General features: G+C 33.7%; 1 long non-coding RNA gene across 1 annotated transcript; it reads right to left on the bottom strand.

The window, feature by feature from the left end:
* Nucleotides 1-2877: 2877 nt before the first annotated feature.
* On the bottom strand, nucleotides 2878-12068 carry LOC146995298 (uncharacterized). The gene is made up of 2 exons (XR_015043194.1): nucleotides 11939-12068; nucleotides 2878-3389 (listed from the first exon to the last, which is right to left on the bottom strand). It is a non-coding gene; the product is annotated as an uncharacterized LOC146995298 (long non-coding RNA).

Raw genomic sequence — 12068 nt, forward strand, 5'->3', positions numbered from 1 at the left:
TGACAGCGGACATGATAAGGCATGACGTCATACCGTGACGTTTCGTACCTTCAATTTTCACTACACGGGACATACGTGGGTGGCTTGTTCCATTTATTCTAACCTTGTTTGAGACTTACAAGAAATGAAAAACAAATAATAGATAGAAATGTAAAAAAAAAGTTGATGATAGACATAAAAGATTTTTTTTTTTTTTTTTAAAGTACTTATAAACATGGTAACTTTTAAATGCATTGAACCTTTTCGTGGCTAAACTCCTAAGATCATCACCTACATGGCAGAGCTAAATGTACTAGAATTGTGTATAGTAAATGGACATTTAGAAAGAATTATTGGTACTTCTTTTATTATTAAGGCCTTCCATTTTGGCCAGTGCATACCCTATTAAAATTAAAGATTTAGACGTTCTTTCATAACTTCTTATATCCATGTTACCACAGACTTCTAGAGTACACATTCTTTGTAAACTCAGAATCACAATGCATAAAACATTGCTAAAATCCTCATTAAGCCCAGTTAAAGTCTCGACAGCGTCTGTTTAATAACCCCAGGTCACAAATACTCATCTTCCGAAGTAACTTTATAAATACCGCTACAAATTTTAATATTTCATAGAAATTTTTGGCTGGACCTAGCGACATTAGAATGTTCCATCAACTGAGTACAAATGCTGATGATCATATAACAGGTGGTACAGCAACTCAGCTGGTGGTAAGTAAGTAAGTTTGTTCGTGACAAGAAGGGTTCCGAGTAAATAAATCACTTGCTACCGCATTTTATTATTAAAAATTCACAATCACTAATTCTGTCATCGCTAGAAAAGTTTTAATGTATTTTCATTTTTCAAAGAATTTTTAAAAATGTTAGTAAGAATGTGAAGAAGATGCTATATTATTAAGATATTTATTTGAATATGGGAAGGGGTCTCTGTCTAAGAGAAGAAGTACCTTTGTGGAAGACCTTTCTAAGGGAAATTGGCTCGTACACATGGAGAAAAACATGAAAACCAAACACGCAGGCAGCCATTTCGCAAGGAATCGAACCCAGATCGAGCTCTCAGCATTAAGCACTCTTGGCTACTGGTGAGGCAAAGATGCTATACTTTTTCATTACAAGACAGACGGATTTTGCCTCTCATTCCAATATGCGAAAATGTCCATTAAATAAGACTGTGTATTGAAAGCCTTTTGGAGGTACAACATTTTAAATGAAGGAAAAGTAAGTATACGTTTTGATAACTCACTTAGAAGTCTCAAAATTCCGTTTGTGACAGCCCAGCGATTATTTACTGTTGGACAGAGGAAAGTGGTAAAAGTAACAACTCAGCCCTTACGACAATACAATTATTGATTAAAAGAGTTTTATAAGAAATGTATATTCTCTACATCTAATCCGACAACCACATACGCGAATAGGTAACCCTGAAAAATTTACAGGTATAAATAAAAATCTATTCCTGAAAACAAAATCAGCAGGGTTCTTACACAATAGTAGATATTTGGTGGTTATGGAAATTACAGCAGTGGATTTTGACATGTGGCTACTTGCTTTGTCTTGACGCAGCTCTATTGATTGATGGCTCTGTGTGTAAAGAGTAAGCATTTCATATTTTAAAATTGGGTATAAAATATCTTCCTGATGATATGTGGCGCTGATCGTAACATATTCCTCTACTCTCTTTATTTTTAGTTTGCCAATATATGAAAAATAAGCAACAATCATAAATTAGTTTGAAAAACTTTCAAGATTTTTTGAACCATGTTTTAAGATTTTATTCTCACCTCTGATGATAATATACGGATCTATATTTATTGCAGTCATTTAAATACATCCAAGATTCATTTAATGTGAAAACATTTCTCTATTTTTGTCCAGATATATATTTCACATAAAGAATTCCGCATCGCGTGCACATGATGTTCTTTCGCCTGTTTGAAGATTCAAATCAGCATTTGTTTACATTTTGTTTACATTTGTTTACATTTGTTTACCATTTTGTTTACAGTTGACACTCAGCATTTTAATAATTTTGCAACTGTCCTTTAGCTTGGCGGATTTTCTTTTAATATTAAAAATCTTACCTCTTCAATTCGAAAATTATTAAAATTTCGAATACTAAAAGATACTAAAAATCTCTGCAATATTAAAAATCTTACCTCTGCAGTTTCAAACATTCGTTTTTTTTCCCCCTGGATGCGTATTTGGAACAATTTATTCAAATGAAAGCCAAACTTTGACGTTTTTTTCCTTTCTTGTTGACAATATTACCTATCGTAGCTTTAGATATCGAAAAACCACGGCTTTCGGAGCTTTTTTTTTTAATAATAGCTAGATATGAATAATTTTCTTTGGAAAGAGCACAAACATGGCTTTCCATCCATCGCTTCTTTTAAAAAAGCGTCATGTCGTATGAAAAGAAAATTATCAAGTAGTAGACGATTATATAGATGGCTTCAAAAATATAGCCGAAGTTAAAAAAAGAATTTCTTCTTAATCTTTGTTGTGTAAATCTTTGTTTAGAAAAGTTTCCCTGTTTCAACAACGTATTACGTTACTCTATGAATGAGCAGCTTTATTTATTATTTTCTCTATATTTTAGTTACTTAATTATTCTTGAATTCAACGGTGTTTTATTTTTGTAATCATCTAATAAATAAAAGTGTGAAATTTATATATTAATCTTTTCAAATGAACTATAAATGAAGATTACAGTTTTATTCATTGAGTTTTTCACTACCATCTACATATTTTAATTCGAATGATTGCTATTCTATAAAAATAGTGTATCTTATAAATAATATGTTCTTGCACCTTGAGTTAAATGTCAAAATTTGCTGATTTAGAAATATCACACATTGGTCTGGAAATATCTGAGCAAACTGTTGAATGTAATATTTTATTAATTCGAAAACGTTTTAATTCACATCCAAATTATAAAATACAGTTTTTAAAAAACTTTTAGATGAACATATCTTGGAACAAATTAATAGCGGCAAATGTTACGTTGTTACAGTTTTGGCTTTTCCCCATTTCTTGATAAAACTGTCTTAACAACTGTCTTAAACTGTGGCATCAGTATTCAACACAGAAGGGCTTTCAGTTGTTAGAGTGGTTTCTATAGAGGGTTCAGTTTGAGTGGGAATGTCTTGGTCTAAGTTACTGGTAGCTTCTGTGGTATTATTTGCGTTTTTACGATGATTACGTTTTCTATTTCTGAAGCAGCACACTCTATACACGTTTTTAGTTCTTATTTCAAATCCTCTCAACCTACTGTTTATATTCGGCATTTCTGGGACGAATTCTGATACTTCAGATCCATCGGCAGAACGAAAATGTATTACTTCAAGTATCAATACCGCTAAAACCAAAGTAAATATGAGGTGTGCCATCTGAAAAGGAACAGAAAACATCGATTTAGCATACAGTTTATTACGCAAAGTAATGATAAATTGATAAATGAGAAATATGAATTGCATATGCTTTCGTGTAGGTCAGGGTTCCTTAAACTTTTTTCAGTCGCGACCCCTTTTTATCACTGAGATTTTTTTCGCGACCCCCAGGATCCCATAATATTTATAAAAAATTTGTGGAACCCCAAAAGTATTGCGCAAATCCGACACACGCGTGAGTGAAACTGTTAATTTTTTCACTTGTACTGACTGTAATATACTATTGCAGTTTTAGGTCATTAACTTTAATTTGTAATTTTAAGACATAGAACAATGTGAAAATTTTAAATAAGAAACAGACGAAATGACAGCGTAGCGTGCAAAGCAAGAAAATGAACGTTTATATTATAAAAAGAATGCATCCGAAACGTTTTCGTTTTTTCCCTTGTCTGTATTATCTTATCTTTATCTATTTTCAGAGACATTGTGTAAAAATATTTAGTAACTGTAATAATAAGTTAAAGAAATATCAAAAGTGCTAAAATTTTTGGCGATCCCCTGCTGCAGGTTCCATGACCCCCTTGGGGATAGCGACCCACAGTTTAAGAAACCCTGTGTAGGTTATTTGTAGGTGTAGGTTATTTGAAAGCACTTAAGCTGTCGATAAAATTACGTACGTTAGATTTTTTATTTGTTAAATGTTTTAGCTTTTCCCGCTTTAGAAATTAATAATTATATTAACTTCTATTGAAGTATTTTTTTATATTCAGTTAGCATTTTGAGAACTGATGTATTAATACGGGAAACTCGTTGTTAGGTTATAAATTAATACATGATTTTATAAAGAATCAACAACACAGCAAGACAGCCTTCAGGCTATAACGGTGCGGCAAAGTAATACAGTACAGCTTCCTACTCAGTCGATCGCTCTGAAGCTAATCTCTGATCTCAACTGACAACAGTCACTACTACTGAGGTCAAGTTACTACTTCCTCCGCGTACAGGCAGGGTATATATAGATTTAACCTACCTTCGTGAGCATGTAGAGACATTAGGTATTTTGAAAGCATTTACGCAGAAAAGAGATACGAAAAATAAGCAATGCCCTCGCTGGGACTCGAACCACGAACCTCTCGAATACGCACGTAGCTTGCTGACCGTTACGCTACGAATGCATGCTGAGGAGAAATACCTTATATACTCCCCCTTTTAAAGGGCGACTGGGGTTTTAAGGGACACAATCGCCAAATTCTGGTTGTGGCGAATCATTATCCACCACCTTTTTTAGTTTGGGTGCCACTAACATTAGGCATTTTTTGAAAGCAGGAGAGATGAAAAGGCACGCTAAGAAGGCGGGATAAACATTCCCCAGGAATACCAATAAGAATGCGTTCTAGAATGTTCTCGCTCCGTCTATGGCCTATCGCTAATTTTGTCGCCAAATATTGCCAAAAGGGTGAATCTGGCAACTGTAACATTTCGTTTTGTGGGGAAGCTATTTCACCGCAGCACTGGATGTTTCGCAGCAATATATTCAGTCACAGCCACCAAATTTGTCGGGTTTTTAGCAAAATTGTAATCCCCAGTGAAGTTCTGGTATTTGATTTAATTATTTGGATCTTTATATTTAGTTTATTAATTTTTGATTCACCTCCTTATATTTTATTTTAATTATTAATTAATTATTAATTCATCTTCTTATATTTTATTTTAATTATTAATAATTATTAATGTCCAGAAGGGGCATTAGTCTCGGAACGGTATTTTGCGCCGGTTCTCTATGAATGTCCAAATCACTTTTCCAAATTGTTGCGACGAAATATTATTGCCCTGTATTATATTTAAAGAAATTAAATAATGAAGTATGAATGTCTCGCACTGGGAAAAACAACAGTGCCCAGAGTCATCCAATTTTGAATAATGTATTCCTCCACCCCAAACATGAGCACCTGGAAGTCCGAATTTAGAATTTGTTCTATTATTTATTTTATATTTTGTAAAACTTTAAAGAATTTTTGATTAAAAAACTCAACGATTTTAAAGCGAGTAGTGGGGAACACTGTACGGAATAAAATATTTTTATCTTCAGGGCGCGAAGCTGTTTATCGGAAATTGTAAAGATATGCTGTTTTTAATATTTTGGGAGGCGTTAGCCCGGATGTTTTTGAAACGGCTCTCGAAATATGAATGTGTGTGTGGGGGAAAAAAAAAAAAAAAGTCTTTGGAAGTAATGTAAAATCTGAAAGCTTTCAAGTGTTTTTTTTTTTCCTAATTCTTCTTTACTCGTTTTTCCTGACGGTCTTCTATAAGGCTCTGGTACTTCTAATTTTAGAAATTAAAGCTGTTCAGTTTTCGCGCAGGTCAAACTGTCAACTAGCATACTTGCTGGTTAGGTTAGGTTAATGTGATTATGGCGAAGTCTCGAGGGCTATCTGCCTGAGGGAAGGAATGCCTTCGTGGAGGACTTTCTAAGGGAAACTGGCTCGTATACAAGCTACACATGGGGAAAAACCATGAAAACGTCCATGCAACCAGCTCGTTTGCGGGATTCGAACCTCGGATCGAACTACCAGTGTTCAGCGAATTTACCGCTCAGCCGCTGGTGGGCTCCGTTGTGGATTGAAGATCTCTTTCAGTATTTCGAATCAATATACTTATTCGTGCATAGAAGAGAAAGCTACGGGTTCAGTCTGTCACCAGATGATAATGCAAGCAGATATTTACCGTGCGAGAATGTGCTGGAATGCGCTAGGGCGAACGAAATCCTTCGCGACAGTAGGCGGTGTAAATAAGTAAAAAATACTAAAATATTTAAAAAGTAACTTACTGAAAAGCATTTGCACCCTTTAGGGGACCTCATCTTTATCGATGATGATGGTTTGTGTTGAGAGGATACTGGAACTGTCCATTATGCAAGAATGGTACGGACCTGGCTTAGTGAATGATTTCTGTTGACCACAATGTATTCGGCTTTATGAACGTTTGATGGAATATTATGAATTCCATGAACTGTGGACATTATCTTTTTTTTTTAAAATCAAATGTATTTTATTTTAGCTTTTTCATATTTTCAACTTAGTGAGCATTTACAAAAAACAACTCAGATATCATTAAATGCCTTTTTAGCAGATCTAACAACGATCGCTGCGTTGTTGACAGCCACTCTGATGTGCTTGGATGGACATTGCTTGAACAACCTGTTCCCTTACTTTTTAGAATAACTGCATTTATTTAGACATATGATTAAAAAATTTTAATTTAGACATATTCTTCTGCGCCTCCATGCCCATCTGGCAGGCGTGCTGGGACGACTCAGAACATCGTTCGACACACCTACTCCATCTCTGCCGTGGTCTCCAGCAAGAGGCTCTAAACAGACTTCTATCTAACAACAAGCTTTTACAAATCACGGAAGATTTCCCGCCTACCTCAGCAGGTTCTGCCCATGAACCTTATAAGAGATAGACAAATGGGTTTTCTCCCTCGTCTGACGCATTCTTGCTATCCCCTTGACCACATCTGGAGAAGTAGGGAAGACTTGCAGAAACTTAACAATGGTTGGCTATTGCAGCGTGTATAATTATTAAGAAAAAGCTGCTTGTAGCGCCTCATTTCACAAATTAGAATTTTTAGATATTTTTATTTTTAGATATTGATTTTTAAAAATTTAGCGTATTTATCAAGCATAACTAATGTTCCAAATAATTATAAAGCTGTTGTATGCCTTCAGGCCTGGATATTTTTTTAGCTTTTCCTATACTGTAAGGATTCTAACTACTTCTTTTAGAAAATAATATTTTAAATCTGAACTAATGGAAATTCTCAGACGAACAACTTTCTCTTACAATTTTTATGCTTTTTATTGATGTAAATAAGTAAAAAATACTAAAATACCTAAAAATGAAATTGTGCTGCTTTTTTAAAATTATAGGTGAATATTATAGCACAATTTCTATAAAGGAGTTTTATTTCAGTTATATTTCGTAATACATCATATAAATACTTTTAACACCTTAATAATTTTTATACATTTATTCTAATGTTAAACTTGTATTTAACTGTAATAATTAAATGTGCTAGTATTTTACAGTGATTATTTTTTAAAAATTTTATTTCTAGTCCTGCATAAGTTTTTTTATTTACTGTGAGTTTAATTTATTAACCCAAAGAGGTGGTAGCCAAGAAAAAGTATTAGTTTCCAAACGGCATTTTGCGCTCGCTCTTTCGCTATAAATGTCCGTTTCACTTTGCAGATTGTTACCACCCAATATTATCGCCCTGTGTTAGATTTGAAGCAATTAAATAATGAAGAATCTGCATTAATACATGTATGTTTCTCGCACTGTGAAAAAACGACGGTATCTAGAGCCATCTAATTTTGAATAACAGAATCCTCCACCTGAGCATATGGACCTGGACAGCCAAATTTCGAATTAGGTTTAATCCATTTCATATTTTGTAAAACTTTAGCGAATTTTTGGTTAACAAACTCGACGATTTCAAAGCGACAATAGCAACACTGTACGGAAAATAAAATTTTTATATCCAGAGCGGAAATTCTAAAGATATGTTGTTTTCAAATATTTTGCAATATTGCTGTTGAATTGAATTTTATGTTTTTTTACGTGCGAAGAAAATGATATTCAATAAATAAAGGTAACACACAACACGTTAAAAAAACGTTCTTTTGGGCTGAGTAATATAAAATCTGAGTGCTTTCAGATTTTATTTTATTTTATCTTTTTCTTTCATTAGACTCAGAAAAATTTATGCTCCGAATTTTATGAATCATTAAAATAAACATCTTGTAATGTTTATAATTAATGATCGTATAATCAAATAAATGATCGTCTTGTAATCAATATATATTAAAAAAGTAAGTATACAACGTGAAAACGAGTCAGAAACGAGTGCCGGTGCGATGAAGGGAGTTATATGGTGTAGTAATCCTCTATTCCCATCCATGAAGAATGTTTCCGTTTTTACCTGAAAACGTGCCTTTGAAGATGTAAGAGCTGGAAGTTTCGCCGTCTAGAAATTTCTAGAACAGTCCAGGAAATTCGAGAGCATTCCACAATATTCCAGAACATCCTGGAACATTCTGGAGTGTTGCAGAAAGTTCGGGAATAGTCTGAAACGTTCAGGAACATCCCAGATCATTGTGGAAGATTCCAGAACACTCTCGAATGTTGTGGAATGTTCTGAAACATTGTGGACCATGCCAAGCCTTTTTTCTATGGATGAGGCTACCCATTGGTAGGGGTATATAAAACAAGATCCGTCGTGGATTCAAATGTCAGTTTCTTATGAGTGGAGTGAATAAACAGTGAAATGTGAGTAATCAAAGCGATATAAGTAAGTGATACAGTCGCCCTTTACAAGTGATACAATAGCCCTTTACAAGGGGAGTATATAAGGTATTTCTCCCGCCTTCTTATCAGGTCTTCGTGGTGTAATGGTAGTACACTCGGCGCGTATTCGAGAGGTCCAAGGTTCGAGTCCTGGCGAAGGCACTACTAATTTTTCATGTCTCCTGTTTCGAAATAACCTAATGTTTCTACAGCTGCACCAATTCCATTGTCATAACCCCGACTGTCAGTAAATATGTCCCATATATCCAGTTCTCCTACGCAAACATTTGTTCTCCGCTATATGCTTTATAAAGTATTGTTTCCCGCCTTCCCATATACCTTCGTGGTGTAACGAAGCACGTCTGATGCATATTCTGGAGATCCAGAATCAAATTCCGGCGAAGGCATTGAGAACTTCTTCGATTTCCTGCTTCGAGAAATTCTAAACATCTTTACAAAACACCCGAACAGAAAAAGTGGTGGACGATAATTCGTTACTACCAGGATTTGGCGATAGGGTTCCCCTCATCCCCAGTCGCCCTTTAAAAGGAGGAGTATATAAGGTATTTTCTGCCTCCATTCCGCATGCCTTCATGGTGTAACTGGAAACATGCTCATCCGGAGCTCGAATTCTGGCAATGACATTGCACATTTTTCGCATTCTTGCATCTATATAACCTAATGACGCTACAGCTTTTATAGAAGGGGGTTTCTTATTCAAAAAATACCATCTTTCTCTCTTCTTATATTCAGCACTCATATCTTCCACTCTTCTTCGTACGAGTACGGTAAAATGAAATAAATTTTTGTCTGTTTTTATCGGTTTAAGATCGTGTTTACCTTTTCTTGGCTCAGATTTAAGGCTTTTCTTTGCTTTTGCAGTACGAACTTGGGCCCAAAGTACTGCTGTGAATTTTAAATAATAAATCGTGTGATGCAGGAATGGATTAATACATTTCACATTAATTCCCATGGAAAAAATAGTGTCGGATTATGAACATTACGAATGACGAACAGCATTCAATAACGAATCAGATTCGTGAAACGTGGTTTCACTGTATTAAATACATTCAACTTTGTGGCGTCTAATCAGAGAGGATTTAATTTAGAAGTCAAGCAACAAAAATCAGTGTTATACTTCCAAATTTTAACAGGACTAGTTTGGATGGTTTTACCGAACCATCATGCCTCAGCTACCAAAGTGAAAGTGAACGAGATCAGATGTAATGAAAAGATAAGCTAAGAATGGCTGGACAGGATTAAGCTACTGACGCCATCTGTTGACGGAACAAGAAAACTAAAACATAATTTCCTTAAAGAAAGGTAAAGATGGATTTGAATTAGGGTCGTTAACTAGAACAGAAAGATTCTTTTGGTTGTAAAACGCCTCTAGAAAATCTAATTCACCGATGGAAGATGTTTTTTGGATAATTCTGGCTGCAGAAAAATGAAAAGTGTGATTTTCGGACCAACATTGTTGGGCAACAGTTTTCAAACATGTCTGGCTCTTAAACTCTTCTTGTTCTATATACGTATATTTAAGTAGTATTAATCAATTTCAGTATAGATAATAATATAATAATATATAGATATATATAAGTAGTAGATAATAATATAATAATATATAGATATAATTAAATAATAGATTATAATATAATAATATAGTAAGTAATAGATAATAATATTATAATATATAGGTATATTTAAGTAATATTAATCGGTTCGAAATTCAGTTAATCGATATGAGACTAGCGTTCAGTTTCTGGTTTACATAACAGCTGAAAATTACAATCCGAGTGAAAAGTGTCCATTAGTAAAGTGAAAAAAATGAATAAAAATCTAAAAGCTATCAGATTTTACATTAAAAGAAGAAAAGAAGCTTTTTCCAAAGAAGCTTTTTTTTTAACGTTTTGTGTGTTATCTTTATTTATGAAATATCATGTACTTCTGCACTTAAACCATAAAATTGAACAGCAATATAACAAAATAATTTAAAATGAGCTTATCTTTAGAATTTCCGATACACAGTCTCGCGTGCTAGAGATAAAAATGTTTCCTCCCCACCATACAGTGTTGCCATGGCTCACTTTGAAATAGTTGAGTTTGTTAATTAAAAATTCGTTGATATATGAAATAGATAATAAAACAAATTCCAAATTTGGGATTGCAGATGCCAATATTGGAGTGGAGACGTATGTTATTCAAAATTGGATGGCTCTAGGTACCGTTGTTTTATCACAAAGCGAGAAACTTGGATACATTTACGCAGATTCTTCATTATTTAATTTCTTTAAATATAAAACAAAGTGATAATATTTGGTGGCAACAATCGGAAAAGTGATTTACCGTTTGTAGTGATTCGACGCAAAATGCCACAACGAAATTAATGGCGCTTCTAAACTAACGCCCTTTGGGCTAATAAATCGCCGACAATATCGGAAATTCACTGTATGAAATTTGAGTCATTTTTATAAAGTTTCCGGGACAGGCATTTTAGATGCTTTATCAATTCGGATCTATATTGCTTACTTTCATTAAGTACGTCAGATTTCAAAATAAGACTGCTTACGTAATATACAAGTAACAGCATGTCCATGAATAGTAAATGTCCATGAATTTAAAATAAACATTCTCGAGAAATGTAAGCTGCTAAGAATTTGAAAAATGTTCTTTAATCAAGAAACTTTTTTATTACAAAAAATAGGGATCTGCAGACAGTATCTACATAAGAATATACTAAGCGTTTAAATGCAATTTTTTTAATTAAGCAAACCGACAGTAACTAATTAAAAAATATTTCTGGAAAAGTAAAATTTTACATCATTCTTAAACTTATTTGCTTTTTAATTGTTTGTTTAAATAATGCTAATAGCAGTAACAAATTAATCAGATGTTATTTGTAAAGAAGTTAAGAAGCAATTTAACGATACTCAGTGATAGGTTTGTGAAAATGATGTTGTCACAAGCTATGCTCAAAGAGTAATTTTTTCAAAAATCGCGCACAGCTTAAAATGCACCCTTTTTTCTGAAAGATAATTTTTACTGCATGTGCAGTATTCTAAAAACCTTTTACACGTACTTATATCTATTTAAATATTTTGTTATATTATTTTTATTTTTTAGATTCTGAAACTGATCGAAGAAACTAGCACAATTATTAAAATTACGATTCTTCGAGAAAATGGAATTGTTACTTACATTTTGGAAGACAATTTTCAGCTGCCACCCAATGCAAGTTTTCTATGCGAAAATTTCCTGATGTTTATGCAATGTCTTTTGACACCTTTGCCGTTTTATAAGCCTAGCGAAGAGGATTTCAAGATTCTTG

This window comes from Stegodyphus dumicola, chromosome 9 (genome assembly GCF_044657685.1).
Source record: "Stegodyphus dumicola isolate Sdum_Otavi_A_Nest chromosome 9, ASM4465768v1".
Lineage (NCBI taxonomy): Eukaryota > Metazoa > Arthropoda > Arachnida > Araneae > Eresidae > Stegodyphus > Stegodyphus dumicola.